The sequence below is a fragment of the Mustela erminea genome, chromosome 1, assembly GCF_009829155.1.
Source record: "Mustela erminea isolate mMusErm1 chromosome 1, mMusErm1.Pri, whole genome shotgun sequence".
NCBI classification, from domain to species: domain Eukaryota; kingdom Metazoa; phylum Chordata; class Mammalia; order Carnivora; family Mustelidae; genus Mustela; species Mustela erminea.
The window spans coordinates 105,512,226-105,533,141 of NC_045614.1; the positions used below are offsets into that span (position 1 = coordinate 105,512,226).

The following is a 20,916-nucleotide window of genomic DNA, read 5'->3' on the forward strand; positions in this document are numbered from 1 at the left end:
TCACTCCAAATGGATTAAAAACTTGAATATACAAGTGAAAACTACAAAACTCTGAGAAGAAAACATAGGGATAAATCCTCATGAGCTTGGATTAGGCAATGGTTTCTCAGATAGGACACCAAAAGAACTCACAACAAAAGAAAAAAATAGATCAAGTTGGACTTCAACAACATTAAAAATATTTTGTACTTCTAAGGGCACCATCAAAAAAGTAAAAAACACCCAAAAAGAATGTGAGAACATTTTTACAGTTAGTATATCTGATATGGGATTTTTATCTAGAAAATATAAAGAACTCTTAAAGCTCAATAATAAAAAAGACAAATGACATAATTAAGAAATGGATAAAAGATCTGCATATTTCTCCAAAGACTATATACAATGGCCAATAAGCACATAAAAATGTGGATAATTAGCCATCAGGAAATGCAAATAAAACCACAATGAGATGCTCTTAAAAAATTTTTTTAAGTCATCTCTACACCCAACATAGGGCACAAACCTATGACCCCAAGATCAAGAGTCACAGGTTCTGCTGATTGAGTCAGCTAGGTGCCCCATGAGATGCATCTTTATAGCCACTAGGATGGCTTGAATAAAAAGGACTGATAATAGCAAGTGTTGGTGAGGATGTGGAGAGAATTCTCACCACTGCTGGTAGAAATGTAAATGGTATAAACGTCTTGGGAAACAGTCTGGAAATTCCTCAAAAGGTTTAAAGATAGCTACCATAGGACCTAAAAAATTCTATTTCTAGGTATGTACCCAAGAGAAATGAAAACATATGCTCATACAAAAATGTGTATGCAAATATCCATGCAGCCTTATACATCATAGGCAAAAATGGAAACAATCCAAAAATCCATCGGCCTGAAGTTATGGGTAGAAAATGTGGCATTCTCCTACACTGGAGTATTTTTCAGCAACAGAGATGATTACAGTAATGACACAGATTACAATATGGATGAACTGTGAACATACTATGGTAAGTGAAAGAAGCTGACCACAAAAGGCCACATATTATGGTTATATAATATTCTATTTACAGGAAATTCCAGAATAAGAAAGTCTATAGAGTTAGAAAATAGATCAGTGGTTTCCCTGAGCTGAAGGGGTGTGAGGAAGTGGAGGAAATAATGGGGTCACTGCTATAGGGTAGAGGGTTTGGGGAATGGGTTTAGGAAAATATTCTAAATTGGGTTGTGGTGGTGGTTGTACAACTCTGAGAACATGCTAAAAACCATTCAACTGTACGTTTGAAATGGCTGAATTGTGGGGTATGTGAATTCTATTTCAATAAAACTGTTACCAAATTATGTATATATTGATAAAAGAAAAGTAAAAATAGATACCCAAAATGTGTGGTGGGAGATAGGTGATAGATATTTTCTACTTCAGACTTTTCTATAGTAACCAAATTTTGGTCATAGCACACGGTTTACTTTTTCTTCTTATCATCATGAAAATTAAGATTATAAAAAATTAATAAGAATGCGGCTGGGTGGTTCTCTCCCTGTCTTTCCTTTCCCTTTCCTTTCCTCCTGTGGCTGATTGATTACTAAAGTGGCACCTGAGTTGTACAGAAATGCAATTAAAAATGGAGACTATCTTAGAAGCAGGGGCGCCTTATCTAGTAAATAGATCCTTTCTATACTGCACCCTTGACAAAAGGGTTCAGCCTCCACAAACCGCCCCTGTGACTGGGAGCAAGCCCACTCTGTTGCTCAGCGTCATCTTCCTGAGGACTAGTTCAGAAGGTTCTGCCTTGTGCTGAGCTAAAGTATTTCTCCTCCAAGCTTTCTTCATCCGTCTCGTTTTGCCTTCTGGAGCCACACAGAAGCAGTCTGTTTCTCCTCCACATGACAGCCCTTCAGATATCTGTAGATAAACAGCACCTCCTGAGGCTTCCCTGCTTCAGACCGAATACTCACAACCCCTTAATGGTTCCTTATGTGATAGACGTAGCCATCGAAATCTAAACCACAAGCAGCAAAAACCCATGTTAGCTGACTGCTGTAGAAAAGACATTGTCATTAAGAGGAAATGAAGGTGTTCGCAGAATTGGCAGAAAAGATGGAAATCCTCCTTGAAAAGCGGGTGGGACAAGGGATGTTCAGACAGCTGGAAGCACCCTGACACGTGTCCAGAAGCATCCTGGGCTGGGGGCACCCTGGTGTGAAGTGGTACCCACACCCCCACAAGGGGGGAAGCAACCGTGGTCTTTCAAATTGTGCGTGCTGAATTACCCAGGAAATGGAGGGAGCAGCAGCTATTTCTAGAGAACTCTTTGGACAAGATATGTCGTAGAATTTATCTAGCACAAATTTGCCCCATACAGTCAGCTCAGCTTTCTCTAAAGCATCAGCCAGAGATGATACTGTGTACACGATGTTCGTACCCTCCCCCGCCTCCATTCATCTGTTAAAGCCCTAACCCCAATGTGACTTTGTGTGGAGAAAGGGCCTGGGAGGAGGTGATAAAACTTATTTATTTATTTTTTTTTAAGATTTTATTTATTTGAGTGAGAGCAGAGCAAGAGAGAGAGCGAGAGCCCAAGCGGGGCTGAGGGGCAGGAGAGGGTAAAGCAGACTCCCTGCTGAGCAGGGAGCCCCACATGGGGCTGATGGGTCCTGATCCCAGGACCCTGAGACAGACTAAGCCACCCAGGCACCCCTAGAAGTCATCAAGTTTAAGTTAGTTTATCAGGGTGGGTCCTACTCTGATCAGACTTGGGACTTATAAGAGAAAGAGACACCAGAATGCTCTCTCTCCACATGTGAGAACACAGCCAGAAGGCGGCCATCTGCAAGCCAGAAGAGGGTACTCATCGGGAAGTGAATCTTCAGGTACCCGGATCTCAGACTTCCCGGGCTCCGGAACTGTGAGAAATAAAGGCGTGGTGTGTAAGCCAGCCAGTCTGTGGCATTTCGTCATGGCAGCCTGCACCACCTCAGACAGAGGAGTTGGTGGAAGTTATGTGTTTTCAAATACCTGGGATTTCTACCAAAACTAGCAGCCCCTCGAGAGACATGAAAGCAGAGTCACGACCCAGAGTTCTCCCATTAAGCACCAGACGTGTTTTCCTGGTGGTGGTTTTGCTGTAGTTTAATCCAGGGAACACGAAATTAAAAAAAAAAAAAATTAATCATTGAAGAAAACACAGGTCAGGAATCCTCTGGGGGCAGTGGTTCCCACCCCAGTCCGGAGATAGGTACGAGACGGGCTGTGTACGAGCTGCCTGGGAAGCTTTCTAAAAATATAGATTCTCGGCTGCACTCTCTGGGAGTCTAATTTCATCTGTCTGGGGAAGGAACCCAGCAGCGTGTGTTTTGGACAGGTGCCCCAGGAGTTGGGGAAGGGGAGCCCTGTTCTGGGCAAGCTCTTCATCCTGCAGAAAGACTTTGGAGGAAGACCCTGGGCCCAAGGTCACCGAAGCTTCTCCAGGTTCCATCTAGAACAGACCCGGGACCCCTGGTGTCCGGATATTTGTCTCTGTGTGCGCAGCACTGACACGTTCTCTGTGTGGGCGAGAGCCCTTGACGGCCACCACCACTGGCTAAAGCCACCTGTATCTTGGTGAGGGAGGGCACAGAGGTCCGTGATGAGAGCGAGGCGCTGGGGTGGGGGCAGGGTAGGGGCTCTGGCTGGGAGAAGCAGCCACTGTTTCCTGGGAAGTGCCCGCCTAGAGCTAGGACTTAAAAGGTAGGTAGAAATGCCTAAACAAATGGGGGTGGGAGGGATTCCAGGTGGAGGGCACAGCTTGAGCGGAACCCTGGTGGGTGGTGGGAATGGGTCTGCAGAGCAAAGAAAGACATGGGAGCCCCATGTTGCTGCTGCTGGCTCGCTGGAGCACTGAACACTTGGGATTGGAGTCACACAGTAGGTTGGAGCCATAATTCTTTTGTAAACCCTAAAACACCACTGGGCATGGAGATGGGCAATAAATGCCTCGTAAAGCCCTGAGAACTTACCTTGATTTCAAGAAGGAAAGAAGGAGCTGAGGTGCTTGTAAATCAGCAGAAAGAGGAGGGTTTATAAGACTCTGTCACCACATTGGGAGCGAGAAGATTCTGCCCCAAAGAGAAAAAAGCAAATACCCCCCACATCCTATAGAGAAACACTTGCCCTGTTCCCGCGATCCCACTAAGTGCTCCCAGCTCCCTGGCTGCTATGTATTTTGGCTCCTGTTGCTTTTACTGCACGTGGGGAGAGGTTAAAAAAAAAAAAAAAAAAAACCCACAAGGCAAAAGGGTTGCCTCCCTGAGTGACTCAGAGGAGGGTTTGGAGGTTTGATTGCGGGAGGAGTTAGGTGACCTGAGCCTCCCCATCCACCCTTATCAGCTCTTAGCTATCAAGTCACAGATGCTTCTGGAGGGCAGAGGTGTCAGCGGCCAAGCAGGCCCAGAGTCAGGTGAGTGCAGCTCCAGGTAATGCCAGAGGCTGTCCCAGGCCCCTCCCAGGACTTCACCACCCCTGACATGCACCTCCCGGGCTCTGGGAGGGGTCAGGCCTCTGGTTAAAGCCACTGTCTCAGCAGCACACACGTCTTGGGCAAGAGATTTATGAGAACTGAGGTGTTCGGGCCTTGGAGGGTGACAGGAGGGCAGAGGCATGAGGGATGCCTCAAGCACCTTCCACTCTCAAGGCCAGGAATGGCCATACATAGACAACTGTGTGTGTGTGTTTGTGTGTGTGTGTGGTGTGTGTGTGTGTGTGGGGGGTGGTTCAGGGGTGCAGGAGAGGCAGGGACCGTTCCAAAGAAGTTCCCAAGTTCCAAAGAGGAGGCAGTGCCTTCCTGGTGGGAAGCCTGAGAAGGTGAAGGGCAAGGTAGCCCCCGGAACTTGACCGTGGAATTTGGAAGGGGTAGATGTGAAGAACCATGGATGGTAGGGATGGCCTGGGCAAAGGCAGAGAGGATGAACCTCGAAGGGCCCAGCCACCACTTCTTGGTCCCTGTCCTTTCTCCTCTCACGGGGCCCACAAGGCAGAGCCCATGAGATTCTCTTAGTGTCTCTGAGCACCCATGCTATTCAGATCACAGCTCCGGGTGCTGATCCTGTTTATAAGAGGTGGGGGTGGGGGTCGCTTGCCCCTGTCTTGTAGGGGCTCAGAAGCTTAGACCCAAGGGGGCAGCTCCGCATGAAGCAGCAGTGGTGCCGTCTCCTGCAACGCTCTGCCCAGTGTCCTCAGGCCTCTTGCAGGCACCTTCCCGGCTCACCCGTACCTGACCAGCACTTGCCCTTCCTCCTGGCCTTTCCCTGCTGTTCCCTGCATCTGGAGTGTCCTTCCTCTCATATGTGAGTGTCCCGATATGCCTGTGAGGCCCATTCAGATGCCTCCCCACCCCCACATCAATATGACCAACTATGCTGATCTGCATTCCTCTGCCAGGTGGAAAGCTGGCACCTCCCCTACCCACCCCCCAAGGCCAGACTGGGCACACCTTCAAGTCTAGGACACCTTATGTGTCCTAGAGTCTAACACTGTGCCCAGCACTTAGCAGGTATTCAGTAAACATCTTTGTTAGCCTTGGTGGTTGGACGTACAGATCTCTGAGGATGTGGAGGCCAGAGTTAATCAGAATGGATTGAAAGCACTTTCTTTCTTTTTTTTTTTTTTTTGAAGATTTTATTTATTTATTTGACAGACCGAGATCACAAGTAGGTAGAGAGGCAGGCAGAGAGAGAGAGGAGGAAGAGGTTCCCCGCTGAGCAGAGAGCCCGATGTGGGGCTTCATCCCAGGACCCTGGGATCATGACCTGAGCCGAAGGCAGAGGCTGTAACCCACTGAGCCACCCAGGCACCCCGATGGAAAGCACTTTCAAAGATGAAGCGGAAAAAAAGAAAGTTTGGTGATTTGTGGGAGGACAGGGAAGAGAACTTGAGAGTGGAGAGCAGGCAAGGGGCTGAGCACTAGAGGTGAAAGGAACTAGAGGTGGCTTCTGACTTGTGGACTTGCTCAGATGGAAGGCTCTTACAGACCACCACGACCTTCCACCCATCCAGGAAGTCCCTCACCTCACCACAACCCAGACACATGCCCATTGGATGCTGGGCAGAGGTCTGGAATGGGAGATAGAGAAACTTGGGCTTGGAGGCATAGGAAGGCACTGATGGCTCTTGGATAGGTTTCTGGTAGGATGAAAATTGCATTTCAAAAAAATAGCCTGGATCATGTCACTCCTGGCTTTTAAATGCTTCAGAAGTTTCTCATTTCTCATAACATACAGAAAAAATTCCTTCATGTAATCCTCACAGCTCAGAGTATCTGAGGAAGCCACTGGCTTCTTCCCTCTTTTAGTCTTCCCTCCCTACTCTCTCCTGCCCCAGGACATTTGCACAAGCTGTTCCCTCTCCGTGGAACACTACTAGACGTGGAAGTAAACAGAGTTGGGAGGAATGGCCAGAGCCATATGCAATTGTGTGGGATGAGGCTGGTAGGGAAAACATGAAGAATTGGTGAATATTACTTTTGGACCCAAACAGAAGAATTTACAGAGCTAAAGGAGGAAAGGAAAAGGAGAAGACACTGACATTTATGAGGTTCCTCTTGGAGACAGAGTAATAATGAAGGTCTGTACTGTTGGGTTCGAATCCTAGGCGTCGTACCTGATCACTGGCCTTGGGGAAGAAGCAACCCCCTCAGCCTAATGTCTGTAGAGGTTTGCTTACATAGTAGCTGAGTCAGTATTTACAAAGCACTGACAGAAGAGCCTGGATCTTAGGAAGCAGGCAGTAAATGTTAGCTGCTCTGAGCATTGCTGCAGACCAGGAATAACAATCCCAATGGGCCCATAGGCGTCATTCATCTCTAATTCACAGCTGGAGAACCGAGGGTGGGAAAAGACTCAGAAGCCTGACTGCGGTCAGGACATGGACATTTCTGATTTCAAAGCCCACATATCCTATTTTTCCACTGGACTGTGCCGGAAGGGATCTTGGAAGATCCTTCCAGTCCAATCTTCATTAGGATAAAGATGGGGGGTGGTCCTTAAAAGATAACATGGCTCACGCCAGCCTCTTGCTCTCAGGCTGTAAGCATCAAGGGACCCCACGGACAGTCGGGAACATGAGACCAAGACCAGGCCAGAGGCAGAACCGGATCCCCGGGATTGACTGAAACCCCATGGCTGGTTTTCAGCGCCAGAACTGTCCGCCTTGGCAGAAGTTCACTGACCTCTGTGCTCTCCCTGGGTGACTGGGCAGATGGTGAGCTATGGTTGCCAAGGAGCCCGGCCTGGCAGTTTTGAGAAGGGCCGCGTCGGTAGCCTTGCTTGGGTGGCTTCCCACATCCTTGAGTAACTGCCACACAAAGGTGCCGGGCTCGGGACCAAGGGTGTGGCGGAGACGGAGTTAGTAAAGCACACGTGGTGACCCCGTCACCCCAGCCAGGTTTCACTGCTTGCTGATGACTAACCCCACCTCTTACTTGGCATTCTAGGTGTCATTAAGGTCCCAAGTAAAGAAGGAAAATTTCTGCAAGGAGTTGGGAGTTTACATCAGCCTGGGGTGAGGGACCACCACAAAAATGGAAATATATGTGATGGACTTCTTGTGGGGATGAGGTGTTAAGTGAATCTGCCAAAACCTGGAAGTGCCCTGCTGTGGGCCAGGCAACGAGCTGAGGCAGGCCAAAAGCTGTAAGTAATCTGAGGTGAATGTGGGTCTTGTTGGCATAGTAGATTTATCCCCTGTCCTCATAATGTCCCCTTTCATCTTGGGAACCTGGATTCCAGAACTCTAGTCTAGACAGGAATTGATGAAGCTACCTCTCCGCTCCCGGTGTTCAAGGTTCCTCTGCGCCCGGGACTCCTGAGTGCTGATGTGAACAGCCCGCTCTACCCAGGGACATTGCTGGGAGCCCAGACGGCCAAAGGCATCCTTCTTACAGACCTCTGGCCTGGGAGCTCCGGTCCCAAGCAGCCCTGCAGAAGCGTACTCACTCATTCTGGGGGGTGAGGCCCTCTTAGTCTCCGTCTCCCCAAGGAAGCAACAAGCCTGATCACGCCTGCCACCGGCAGTCAGCCTGTGCCTCTTCTTCTCTCCTCCTTTTCATGTGTGCTGCGTTCTGGTTTTGTGGCTTTAATCAGTGACTGAAACCACCCCCTCTCTGTCACTTCTCAGGGCTACGGGCAGGCCCAGGCTGACAGGGCCAGGGTTGGGAGTCTGGGAGTCTGGGCAACGTAAACAAGGCCACCAGAGGACCTCCCACAGCCGCCTGCCCTGCCCAGACAGACCCTGTCTCCCCGGGCTGGGGGTGGGGGTTGGGCAGAGCCAGGACCCCAGGAGCCCCCTGCTGCAAGGACTGAGGGTCTGACAGGCTTCCCTCCTGAGTGAAGCCCCTGTTGCCATTCTCCTGCTGTGGGTCCTGCACACAGCCTGGGAAGCTGGCATAACAGGGCGGGGAGAAGGCAGAGATGCTGGCACGTTCCTAGTGCAGCCCTTGGAGGCTGAGTTGTCCTGAGAACCGGAACACAGACTGGGAGAGACAACCAATTCAGTAATCCTGGGAAAAGAGACACATGAAGACAACACAGGCTCCGAGCAAAGCCAAAAGGCATAAGGGTTCAGAAACCAGTTTGCCATGCTTTCTGAATAGCTGGGGACCCCTGACTCACGCACTGTCCCCCACCCCCGCTCTCTCTGTCTCCTGGGGCCAGCCAGGGAGAGGCCAGATTCTGCAGGACACAGAACAGAGCCTTCTACCAATGCCGCTACTTCTGGCTGTGTGACCTTGGACACCTCGGTGGGCCTGAGTCTCGGCTTTCTCATTTGCAAAGGGAGACATGCCTTGTTGTAAAGGTTCAATGATGACCTGGTTTATCATATGCCTAGCCCATAGCAAGCATTAAATAAATAGAATTCTTATCCCTGATCAAATGTGGCTCACTCCAACCTTTTCAAAGCCTCCCCTCACATACCTACTTTCCATATATATACTCAGCCCTCTCTCTGAATGATTTCACCTTATGCATAGCCTCAGACGGGGTGTGGGAGTGTGCATGTGCATATGCATGTGTGAGAGAGAGACCAGGAGAGACAAAAGAAAACTGGACACATGGTGACCACATTTCCCCTCTCCTAGAAAATGTGTATATGTATGTGTATATATATGTGTGTGTGTGCGCACGAACTTGTCCATACACACAGCCCTGTGCAGCAGACGGGGCATGGTTCCATTCTCCTCCTTTGCAAGATGGGAACATTGAAATCATACCTTTAGGCTGATTCCGGTTCCTTTTCAAAGGTATCATTTAGATATCTTGAAAAGGCAGGTTTCGATTTTTTACCCATTAAGGAAATGTGCTTCCACCCACGCCGTGATGACTCTGATGAGTCCCATATCCTATTCCCTGAACAGATTCTTGGGAAAGTCAAGTCGCAGAAGAGAACAGCTGTCACCCTGAAAAAAAAAAAAAAGAAAATTTATTGTCTCCTGGAGACACCACTGGAACTCAAGGATTTCTTCTGTGCTGCTCTGCCTCCTTCCTGTGCAGCCTCAAGTCACGTTCACAGCCATGATGGACCCAGTGACCAGGACAGCCTTGACTCACGTGGGCAGTGCTTGACACTCACAGAGTCTCCACATTCGTCAACTAATTTGTTCTGTCCACAGACTGGTGAGGTGGGTTGCAGGCAGGCTCCCCACCCCATTCTCCAGGAGAAAGAGTCAAAGCACAGAGCGGTCCTGTGTCTGGCCTCCGGTCAGGCCTCTCACAAGTGTGAAACCACGGCTTTGGACCCAAAGAGGGCTTTTTTTCTGATCACCACACCTTTTAAAAAGCACACTGCTGACCAGTGTCTATCTCTGTCCCCTGTTGTTTGCCATCATTGAAATGATCTTCCCTAAACAGATTCAGTAAGTTCAAGTTTTGCTCTCTGCTCCTCTGAGAAAACAGACATGCTTTACAGAAGGAATTTGAGTCTGAACAGTCATGTTTTGTAGACATTAGTGTTTATTTCCCTGTGATATTGTAGCTTCCTCTGGAAAAATCCAAGCAATACATCCGTTTCCAGTCCTGAGAAACTCTCAAATGTTGACCATGTGTCTGATTCCTGTGTGGTCAGAAGAGGGATGTCCACAACTTATTTCCATGTTAAAATAATTCCACGCTCGGCTAAATTCCACTTACACACAAGTGTGCACCTGTTAAAATAGGTCATTTTTCACTGTTAATCTTCCCGATTCCATGGACATGTGTGGGAACCCCAGACGAATGTAACCTGAATGTCACAAAGGGCATTTTTCTCTGCTGAGTGATTCTGGTCGGTGCAGACCCCGGGGTCCCTCACTCCCCCAGATCTGTGAAACTGAGGAAGACGCCTTTCTGGTGAAGGAATAGATTGGAATCAAACCTTAACATCGAAGGCCTGCATGAAATCGCATGGGATTTTTGTCTTACAACTGGGTTATATTTTAGTGAGGTTTCTGGAGAGCTTTTCCTCCTTTCCCTAGAGTACACAAATCCAGTAATTTCCCCCAAGGCCCCATAAAGCTAAAAGAAAAAAAAAAAATGAAAAGAAGAGAAAAAAAATTCCTTGAGACAACGATCTCTAACATGCTACTCTTCCAGAAGTAGAATCTTACGTTTGCCACAAAACTTTTAAGGCTACAAAGTAAAGGCGTAAAGAAGTATTTTTGGTTCTGAAGTTTTTGTCCTGGCATTGAGGTTTTGATTGTTTTTTTTCCCCCCCTTTCTTCAGCTCTCGAGTGCTTCCAGAAACCCTAGCGCCCTTAACCATTATTGGGGTACTGCCATGTGGATCCTTCTGGATAGCCAGGCCTGAGATCTCCAGGGAGACTGATGGTCAATGCCGGAAGCCCGGTCTCCGAGGCTGAGTTCAGACTCAGGACTTGTGCTGGGATGGATAGCCTCTCCTCCCCTCCACGAGTTGTGAGGGCCTGCCACGGATGGCTAGTGTTCCTGGTAGTTTATTTTGAAGAGAAAGTCAAGGTCTGGAGCCCTGAGCATGGGGTGCTGGACTGGTGGCCTTGTAGACCGCATCAGACAAGCCACAGGTCTCTTGGGAAAGCATTTGTCCTCTAATGGAGGCAGATGCCCACCCCTCGCCCTTCTCAGGGGCCGTTCACATGAATCCTCAATCCAGGAATGGGTTCTCCAAAGTGATGTACTTAATTTTTTTTTCTTTCCTGAGACATGTTTCAAGAGGGAGATAAGGAAGGCAAGATATGAGGCACCTGGGTGGTGCAGTCGGTTGAGCATCCGAGTCCTGGTTTTGGCTCAGGCTGTAATCTCAGAGTTGTGAGATAGAGCCCCGAGCTGAGCTCCACACTTCGGTGTGGAGTCTGCATGGGATTCTCTCTCTCTCTCTCTCTCCTTCTGCCCCTCCCCCAACATGTACGCATATGCTCTCGCAAATAAATCTTAAAAAAAAAAAAAGAAGAAGACAAAATGTAGGTTCCGAGGTGTCCTTAAGGAAAACAAGGTGAAAAGTTATGTTTCAGGGTAGAATCTGGCACAGAAAGTGGCCCATGGCAGGCACTCCATAGACCCGCCTCAGCTGAAGGGGACTTGCCTTTTCCAACTTCCTTCCACCACCTCGGGGGTGACTGTGTTGGTGACAAGAGCTGGGACCTAACAAAAAACCCTCCAAGTCAGTTGCGTAGACCATAGTCTATGTGATGATCGTCTCTTCCAAGTTTCCATCCAACTCTCTCAGTTCAGTGCACTTTCACAAACATTTCTTCAGCACCCACCCATTCCCAAGGACTGTCGTAGGTTCCTCAGGGGAGACAGCACTGAATGAGACATGGTCTTTCCTGTTGCTGCCACAGCTGAGCAAGCTCATAGCCTGTGTCTATTTGCCAAGATCAGGGCCAACTAAACGAAAACAAAACCAAACCAAACCAGAGAATCTGATTCGGTGAGACGGCTGGACTTGGGAGGGTGAGGACAGTGTCTGAGCCCTGATCCCTTGGACACCAAGAAATGCCTATGATGGCATGGTAACCATAGGGCAGTTGCTGAGGGAACCTGAAATCATGTCACATGGAGGAGATTTGTGGGAGTGGAAGACTTTGGCCTGGAGAAGAAAAGACTTGGGGAACTGAGCTGAGCTGAGCTGGCTTCCCATACCTGGGAGTGTGTGGTGGGGAAGACCCAGGGTGCACTGCGATTGGGGATGAGTCCAGGAGAAGTGACTGGGCTTCCAAATGGAGGGTCCTCCCTAGTCAGGGTTGCGCCAGGTGATAGGGATGTGCTGGGAGGCAGGGATCCACCATTGGAGGACCTGCGGTCCAGGACAGAAAGCTCTCAGAACGAGTTGCTGAAGAGATAAACTGAGAAATCAAAGGGAGGGACCCTCTAACCTTCACTCTGGCCTGAAAGCCTTAGCGGCTCCTCTTCCCACTACAATTCAATGAGCTGATAAAGCCAGAAGCTAAGTTCCTGTTGGAACAGGCCCAGGTGCCAGTGGGCCAGTGGACCTGGCCCCCCAGCTGGGGCAGGGAGTAACAAAGGCCCATAGGGATGAGAGGAAAAGGAAGAAAACAGAACATTCTGCAGACCCAGAGCTTACCCTCTGATCCTCCATTTTGCTCCATGCAATGCCTCCTAGCCTCTGGGGCTGACAGCCACACTTCGGCCTGGGGTGGAGAGTCTGTGGTTTCTTTCAGAGGCGACAGGCAGAGGGCAGAGAGTGGCACACATGGGCAGCAGACCACCTTGAGTCCCTCCAGCACAAAGCAGGCGGCACCAGTCCCGAGGTAGGCACAGCCTCTCTGCCCTCTTCACACACACCCCTTTTCTCAGCAGAGGGCGTGCCTACCATGCATGTCCCCCTCATTCCAGCCTACCCTTCCCCACACACACTTCTTGCTCTTTCTTTTTTTAGTTGAAAGTGTATCTTTTTCCTGATATCACTGTCTAAGAAGTAAATGAATTGCCACTGATTCCCCCAGTCAGCAGGCATTTGCTGAGCTCCTGTCACAGGTTGGGGTTGCAAGTTCAGAGATAACAGTCTCAGCCTCCAAACCATCGAGGACAGCACTCCGGTGGGTGTGCACCCTGTTGCTATGGGAGCACAGAGGAGGGACCTCAGTCCAGGGTTTACAGCAGGCTTCCCAGGAGAGCTGCCATTTGACCTGGCTCTTCAAGGAGAAAAGAGCAGGTGCAAGAAGAAGGAGTGGGAAGGGTATTCTAGTTAAGGCCCAGTAGAAGCTGCATGGCAGCCATTACAAGGGATTAGCACTACTAGTCTGCAAATTAGGAGACTGGTGGGGAGGGGTGGGGATGAGTCAGCCTGGACACATGCTAAGGTGCCTGATGTTTTCCTATGGGTTATGGGAACACAGGTGCAACATGGACCTACTTTATAGGGATTTTTCTGCCTTTCCTCAAAGACGTAATATGGGGGTGGGGGGTGGGCAGAACCATGTCAGAAACACTAGTTACAATTCTCCTCTAATGGTTCAGTGAGCCGTGGGAAGGGCCTGAACCAGTGTAGCTGTAGTAGGATGGAAAGGAGGGGACCAAAAGGAGAGATTTTAAAATTTAAAAATCAACAAGGCCATCCAACCAATGAAAGCCACAAACACAAGTAATCCAATAAAACAATGAGCAAAAGACTTGAACAGTCATTTTGCAAAGGAAGACCCACGAATGCCCGCTAAGCAGATGAAAGACACCGTCAGTTATCAGGGAAATGCCAATTAAAACTCCAATGTTTACCATGGAACTCCAATGAGAGAACACTTCAAGCTCTCTAGAATGGCTATCTTCAAAATGACTGACCACACCGAGTGCTGGTGGGAATGTGGGAGAAGGGACTCACACACACACACTGCGAATACACTGCATTCTGTTCCCTTCACCAGTTGACAGACATTTGCACTGATTATTATGAATTACACTACAGTGGACGTGTACTCTTTAGGAGGACATGTATTTCCATTTCTCCTGAGTAAACACATAGGGGCGGAATTGCTGGCTTGCATGGTAAATGTGTGCTTACTTCTAAAAGAAATAGTCAAATTATTTTGTCAAGAGGCTATACCACTTCCACCAACAACTTATGAAGATTCCATTTTCTCTACATCCTTATCAACACTTACCATTGTTGAACATTTTAAACTATTCTGGTGGGCATAAGGTGGTATCTCATTGTGATTTTAATTTATATTTGATGACCAGTGATGTTGAACATTTTTCATGTACTCCTAGACAATTCACACATCTTCCTTGCTGAAATAATTATTCAAATATTTTGCCAATTTTTTACATGGGTTATTTATCTTCTTCTAATTGAGTGATAATTCTTTATATATTCTGAATACATCAGAATATATACATCAGTTTGCAAATATTTTCTCCTAATCTGTAGTCTATCTTTACATTTTTCTCTTGCAAGCAAATTTTAAAATTTTGATGAAGTCCAATGAATGAATACCCTTTGTGATTTGTACTCCTACGTCCCATCTATGAAGTTTTTGCTTAACCAAGGTCACAAAGATTTTCTTCTGTCTTCCCTTCTAGAAGTTTTATGGTTTTAGCTCTCACATTTGGGTCTGTGATCTACTTTGAATTAATTTTCATGTATGGTATGAGGAAAGATCAAGGTTAGTATCTTTTTTTTTTTTTAAGGACTATCCACTTATTTTATTTATTTTTTTTTTAAGATTTTATTTATTTGTCAGAGACGGAGAGAGAGCGAGCGAGCACATGCAGACAGAGAGGCAGGCAGAAGCAGAGGGAGAAGCAGGCTCCCTGCCGAGCAAGGAGCCCGATGTGGGACTCAATCCCAGGATCGAGGGCCTGGGATCATGACCCGAGCCGAAGGCAGCTGCTTAACCAACTGAGCCACCCAGGGGTCCCTATCCACTTATTTTAAAAGTGTTTATAGACTCATTTTTTTCCTGTCGAATTACTCTGATTCCTTTATCAAAATCAATTGACCTTTTAAATGAGGGCCTATTTCTGTTCCATGTACCTCTATGTGAGATGCTATCTGATACCACTCTGTGTTACTGTAACTTTATAGTAAGTATTAAAGTTGTGTAGTATAAGGGGGTTTTTTTGTTGTTCTTTTAAAAAATTGGGTTGTCACAAAGGACTTGAATAGACATTTCTCCAAAGAAGCTATACAATGACCAATAAACGTGAAAAGGTGCTCAACATCAGAGAAATATAAATCAAAACCACAATGAGATATCACCCCCACTCTCATTAAGATGACTACTATGAAAACAAAACAAAACAGAACAGAAAATGATGTGTTGGCCAGAATGTAGGGAACCTGAAAACCCTTGTCCACGTTAGCAGGAATGTAAAATGGTGCACATGCTAGGGAAAACAGAATGACTTTTCCTCAAAAAATTAAAAATAGTTATGGCCCAGCACTTAGGTTTCTGGCTACATACACATTTGTACACCTGTGTTCATAGCAACATTACTCACAATAGCTTAAAGGTTATCAAACTATATGCCTCTTGATGGATGAATGGGTAAAGAAAATGTGGTCTATACATATAATGGAATGTTACTCAGCCTTAAAAAGGAAGGAGATTCTAACACAATCTTCAGGACATTCTATTAAGTGAAATAAGCCAGTCACAAAAAGACAAACACTGTGTGATTCCACTTAGATGAGGTACAGAGAGAAGTTAAATTCATAGTGATAGAAAGTAGAATGGTGTATTCCAGAAGCTGGGGGGAGAAGGAGAATGGGGAGTCGTAGTCTGATGGGCATAGGGTTTTAGCCTTACAAGATGAAGAGTTATGGAGACTGGTTACATAACAATGTGAGTATACTTAACACCACTGAACTGGACACTTAGGAAATCATTAAGACGGTGATTTCCTTTATTTCCAATAATGATTCCATTATTGTTACAGGTATTCTGCCACAATTAAAAAATTTCTAAAAACATTTTGTTTCATCTAGGTCATTTGTATTCCAAATAAATTTTAGGATCACTTTATCAATTTCAACAAGAGAGTCTGCTGGGATGTTTGCTGGGATTTCACCAAATCTATAGATTCATTGAGGGAGAATTGTTCTTTCTAATCAGCAATACTGAGACTTCCAAATCATGAACCTGGCATATTTCTCTGTTTAGTGAGGTCTTTAATTTCTTAGCACCGCTTCATAGTTTTCAATGTGCAGGCCTTAAAGATCTTTAATAAAATTATTCCTGAGTATGTATATACCACTATGAATGGATATTTGGAGTCTTATTTTTTTTTTTGCAAGCATATAGGAATACAATTGATTTCTGTATATTAATCTCCTGTTCTATGACCTTGCTAAATTCACTTACTGGTTCTAATAGCTCTTTTGAAGACTCTTTAGAATTTTCTACATACATGTTTACCTTGTTCACAAAAAGATAGTTTTACTTCTTTCTTTCCAATATGTATGCCTTCCTCCCCTCCCTGCCTTTTCATACCTTATTGAACTGGTTAGGACCTCCAGTACAGTGTTGAATAGGGGTGGGAAGTGAGTTTGAAAATGGAATTATTTTACTCAACAAAGGTCACCAGTGGCCTCTGGGAGGTCCGTTTCGATAGAACAGCAGGGGTATTACCTTTCATGAAGTCTGAATGAAACAGGAAGGACAGAGAATGTTAGGAACCAGTCCCTAGTCTCAAGGGGTCCCCAACAGGTAAACAGGGGAGGTCTGTATATCCATGTCTCTCCGTCTGATGCTTCTACCAAACCCAGCCTCCCCTGCCTCTCACCTAGATTCTTCAACAACCACTTCCTTCTCCTTCCTATTTTTACTCGCCTTCCTCCCTCTCTCCCATGTATTCCCTTTTTACAGTCAAAATCAGATTACGTTACTTCTCTGCTCAAAACTTTCCAACCACTTCTGGCCAATAGAAGTGACACCCCTATACCATGTCTTTTGAAGCTTTGTGTAACATGGCTCCATCCCCTTCTCTGGCCTCATCTCCCACCAGCCTCCCCTTCCTCACTGTGCTCTAGTACACTCCTCTTCCTGCTGTGCCTGAGACGTCCCATTGTTCCTACTCAAACGCGGGTCACACCAGAGAGCTTGTTAGAAATGTGGAATCTCAGGCTTCACCTTAGATCTGCTATATTGGAGTCTGCATTTTAACGAGATCCCCATGGGATTCATAGACACACAATTTTGGGTCTCAAAGTGTGGTCTGTGTATGATCCAGCAATCCCATTTCTGGATATATATCCAAAGGAAAGGAAATCACTGTCTCGAGGAGATCTGCACCTCCGTGTTCCCTGCAGCATTATTTACAATAGTCAATAATGCAAAACAACTTAACTTTCCCTCAACAGATGTATGGATAAAGAAAAGGTGAGATCTCCCTATCTATCCATCTATGTAGAGAGAAAAAGAGATGATGGGAAATTATCCAGTCATTAAAAAAAGATAGAGATCCTGACATTTTCTACAACATGAGCAAAAACTTCATGGCATTAGGCTATGTGAAATAAGTCAGAGAGATACAAATACTGTACTGTTTGTCTTACATGTGGAATCTACAAAAAACAAACTCATAGGTACAGACAAGAGACTGATGATGGCAGGGGTGGAGTGGATGGGGAATGGGTGAAAGTGGTCAAAGGGTACAGACTTCCATTAGAAGGTGAAGGTGTTCTGAGAATCTAATGGACAGCATGGTAAGTACAGTTAACGATATCATATTGTACACTTGAAAGTTGCTAACTAAGTAGACCATCAAGGCTCCCGCCACACACACAAAATAATAAAACAAAAAGCTAACTATGTGAGGTGAAGGGTAAGCTAACTAACCTTATTGTGGCAATCATTTCACAATGCATACATACAGCAAATCCTCACATTGTACACCTTAAACTTATCCAATGTCATATGTCAACTTTAAATCAATAAAACTGGAAGAAAGAAGTACTTTATATATATGATTTTTTTTTAAGATTTTATTTATTTATTTGACAGAGAGCGATCACAAGTAGACAGAGAGGCAGGCAGAGAGAGAGAGGAGGAAGCAGGCTTCCTGCCGAGCAGAGAGCCCGATGCGGGGCTCGATCCCAGGACCCTGAAATCATGACCTGAGGCGAAGGCAGAGGCTTCACCCACTGAGCCACTCAGGTGCCCCTATATATTATATTAAATATATATATAATATTTAATATATATATATATATTTTTAAAAGTGCCCCAAAAGTGGGGTGCTTGGGTGACTCAGTTGGTTAAGCATCTGACTCTTGGTTTCAGTTCAAGTCGTGATCTCAGGGTCGTGAGATGGAGGAGCCCTGGGTCAGGCTCTGGGCTGAGAGTGGAGCCTGCTGAGGGTTCTCCCTCCCTTTGCCCCTCCCCCTTTCTCTCTCTCTCTAAGAAAAACAAAACCGTGGTCTGGGAACCAGCAGCATTAACATCATCTGGCAAATGGCAAATCCCAGACCCCAACCCAGACCTCTGGAGCCAGAATCTGCATTTTTTAACAAGACATCCAGGAGATGTTTATATCCATCAAAGGCTGAGAAGCACCATGTTATACCATAAAAAACGCTTTCCTGAAGCAGGATTCAACTCTCTCTGGTAAAGAACTTTAATTGTGTGTGTGTGTATATCAATAAATGAACATTTAAAATCTCATAAGAGAAAATGGAAAGACTTGTCCATGCAACCAGTAATTAACCAGATGGGAATAAAATCTGATTAAAGAAAGAGGAGAAGGGACTTCAGTTCATTAAAAACATGAGATAAGCTTGCTGGAGAGGACCCTGCGCAACTCTGCCGTGACCGGTGCACCCTTTGTCATCGGACTGTTAACTCCCTGCTTTGGAGCAGGGACTGATGAGGTGAAGATCTTGGCTGTTCTCATCGTCCCTCCCCTCTCAGGATTCACTCCCTCCCCACAGTCATACATATATACTAGGTAAGTAAACTCAGCAAAAACCACACCCCAAACAAAAGGCTTTGCAGGCAGCAGGTCCCAAGCTGCATTCAGGTCCTGACCTGCCATCTTGGAAATGCGTACCATGAATCATGACTGAGATCAACAGCGTGGGGACTACAGTACAACCAAACCCCGCTGTGGGGAAAGCGACCCAGTCAGTGCACACAGGCTTCCAGGGAGCAGAAATGTTTGCAACTGGGAGAGTCCAGGTCCTTACCTTCTGCGCCATCCTCAGAAGTTCTCTCTTCTGGGCCGTTCCCGACAATGTTTTGGTCTGTCTCTCAAGCCCCAGTTTGAGCTGAGCTGCTCTGGACCATTCTCCTGTCAAGGCACTTCTCCTACAGTCCTACTAGAAGCAGAGGTCTCCTGGAGCCATGACAGGTGCTTCTGAGTCTGTGTCTTATAAGTTCAGCCAATGTAGCCTAGGAAGAACCCCACACTAAACAAAAACATCAAAATATAGAGTGTATGTCACTGTGGGCAATATCATGGGTAGAGCATCAGAGCTGAAAGAGACTCATGTATCCAAATAGACCTTCATCCACCATCAATTTCCAACCAGAAGCAAAAATGGCCACTTGGCAAAGAGCTCAAGTTTTGGCATCAGACTTCTGAACTTTAAATCTCAGCAGCTGTGTGATCATGCAGTAAATATTAACTTCTCCAGTTCTTGGTTTGCTCATCTATATAATGGGAATAGTAACTGCTTGCTTCATAGGGTTGTTCTCAGGATTAAATAGAATCATTGGCCTAAGACACTTAGGACAATGCCACTCTTTTTTTTTTTTTTTTTTTAAAGATCTTATTTATTTATTTGCAGAGAGAAAGCACACAACCAGGGGGAACTGCAGGCAGAGGGAGAAGCAGATTCCCCGCTGAGCAGCAGGCCTGATGCAGGACTCGATTCCAGGACCCTGGGATCATGACCTGAGCCTAAGGCAGATGCTTCACTGACTGAGCCACCCAGGTGCCCCGGGACAACACCCCGTTAATAAACGATAGCTTTTGTAATTTCTGAAGCTGCGTCTGGCACAGCATCTCAATGAGGGGGAGCCCGCCCCCCTGCTTAGGGGGGCCACGAGGAGGGGATAGCACACAGACAGGAGGTGGGTGAGGGTCAGGAAAGGCTTACAGGGTATGCTGAGGTTTAGCAAGACTAGTAATCTCCTGGGTCTACATTCCACCTCTTCCTCTTGTTTTTCCTGTTGGAGAGTACACGCTCACACGTGGAGGGGCGCACACGCAACACGTCAGGAGGTGCGCAGCTGTCGGGGACGCAGCCTGGGAACAACTGCCAGCAGCTGGGACCGCAGCCCTGGCTCACACTCGGGCTGCTCCAGCTCCAGCTCCAGCTGCGAGCAAGGACCAAGGCTAGAGCCAAGAGGCTACCTCCCCCAACCCATGAGAAAATCTCCCTAGATTAGGCAGCTGCCTGCTCCTTCGCCTCCTCCCCCTCGGTTCTCAGCTGGAGGAGGGGAAGACGGCTGGGAGGTGAGGAGTGCGAGGCCAGGACACGGGCTCGATTTATGCACGTTTTCCTGGGGGAATGACCAGGAGAGCCTCCCAGCCCTGGGCTTGGACGTCTAGCCTTGCTCACAGCTGCTCTGCCTTTGTGTCCGGCATCTGTCCTGCCACATTCTTCCTTGTCTGTGTGTGGGTGGTGGGCGGGGGAGACTCCAAGCAACTCCAACAGCAGTTTGCAACCTTGGCTGCACATCCGAAGCTTCTGGGGAGCTTTGGCCCGGGCCCCACCCCAGAACAACTGAATCAGAACCTCTAGGGGTAGGACTTGGGCCCTGGGTTTGTTTTTTTGTTGTTTTTGTTTTTGTTTTTTTTGTGGTAAAGCTTCCTAGGTGATTTTTATGAGAACCCAGGGTTGAGAAGGACTGTCAGATAAGGAAAGATAGAGCTGTAGGAAGTCAGAAACCCCAGACCTTCTGATCAGAATGGGAGGTTGAGAATGGTTCGGACCAACCCCTTATTTTATAGCTGGGGAGGCCTTATCAGTCCCTGAGGAGGGACTGATAAGTCT

The 20,916-nt window shown here is 46.9% G+C and overlaps 1 long non-coding RNA gene across 1 annotated transcript in view; it reads right to left on the minus strand.

Annotated features, from left to right (window-relative positions):
• Nucleotides 1-511: 511 nt before the first annotated feature.
• Nucleotides 512-20,916, minus strand: part of LOC116586990 — a 31,519-nt gene continuing 11,114 nt past the window's right edge. The window contains exons 2-5 of the long non-coding RNA XR_004284254.1: nucleotides 19,102-19,323; nucleotides 9,218-9,403; nucleotides 2,756-2,879; nucleotides 512-1,878 (exon numbers count right to left, since the gene is read on the minus strand). This is a non-coding gene — a long non-coding RNA (uncharacterized LOC116586990). The remainder of the gene's footprint in view (nucleotides 1,879-2,755; nucleotides 2,880-9,217; nucleotides 9,404-19,101; nucleotides 19,324-20,916) is intronic.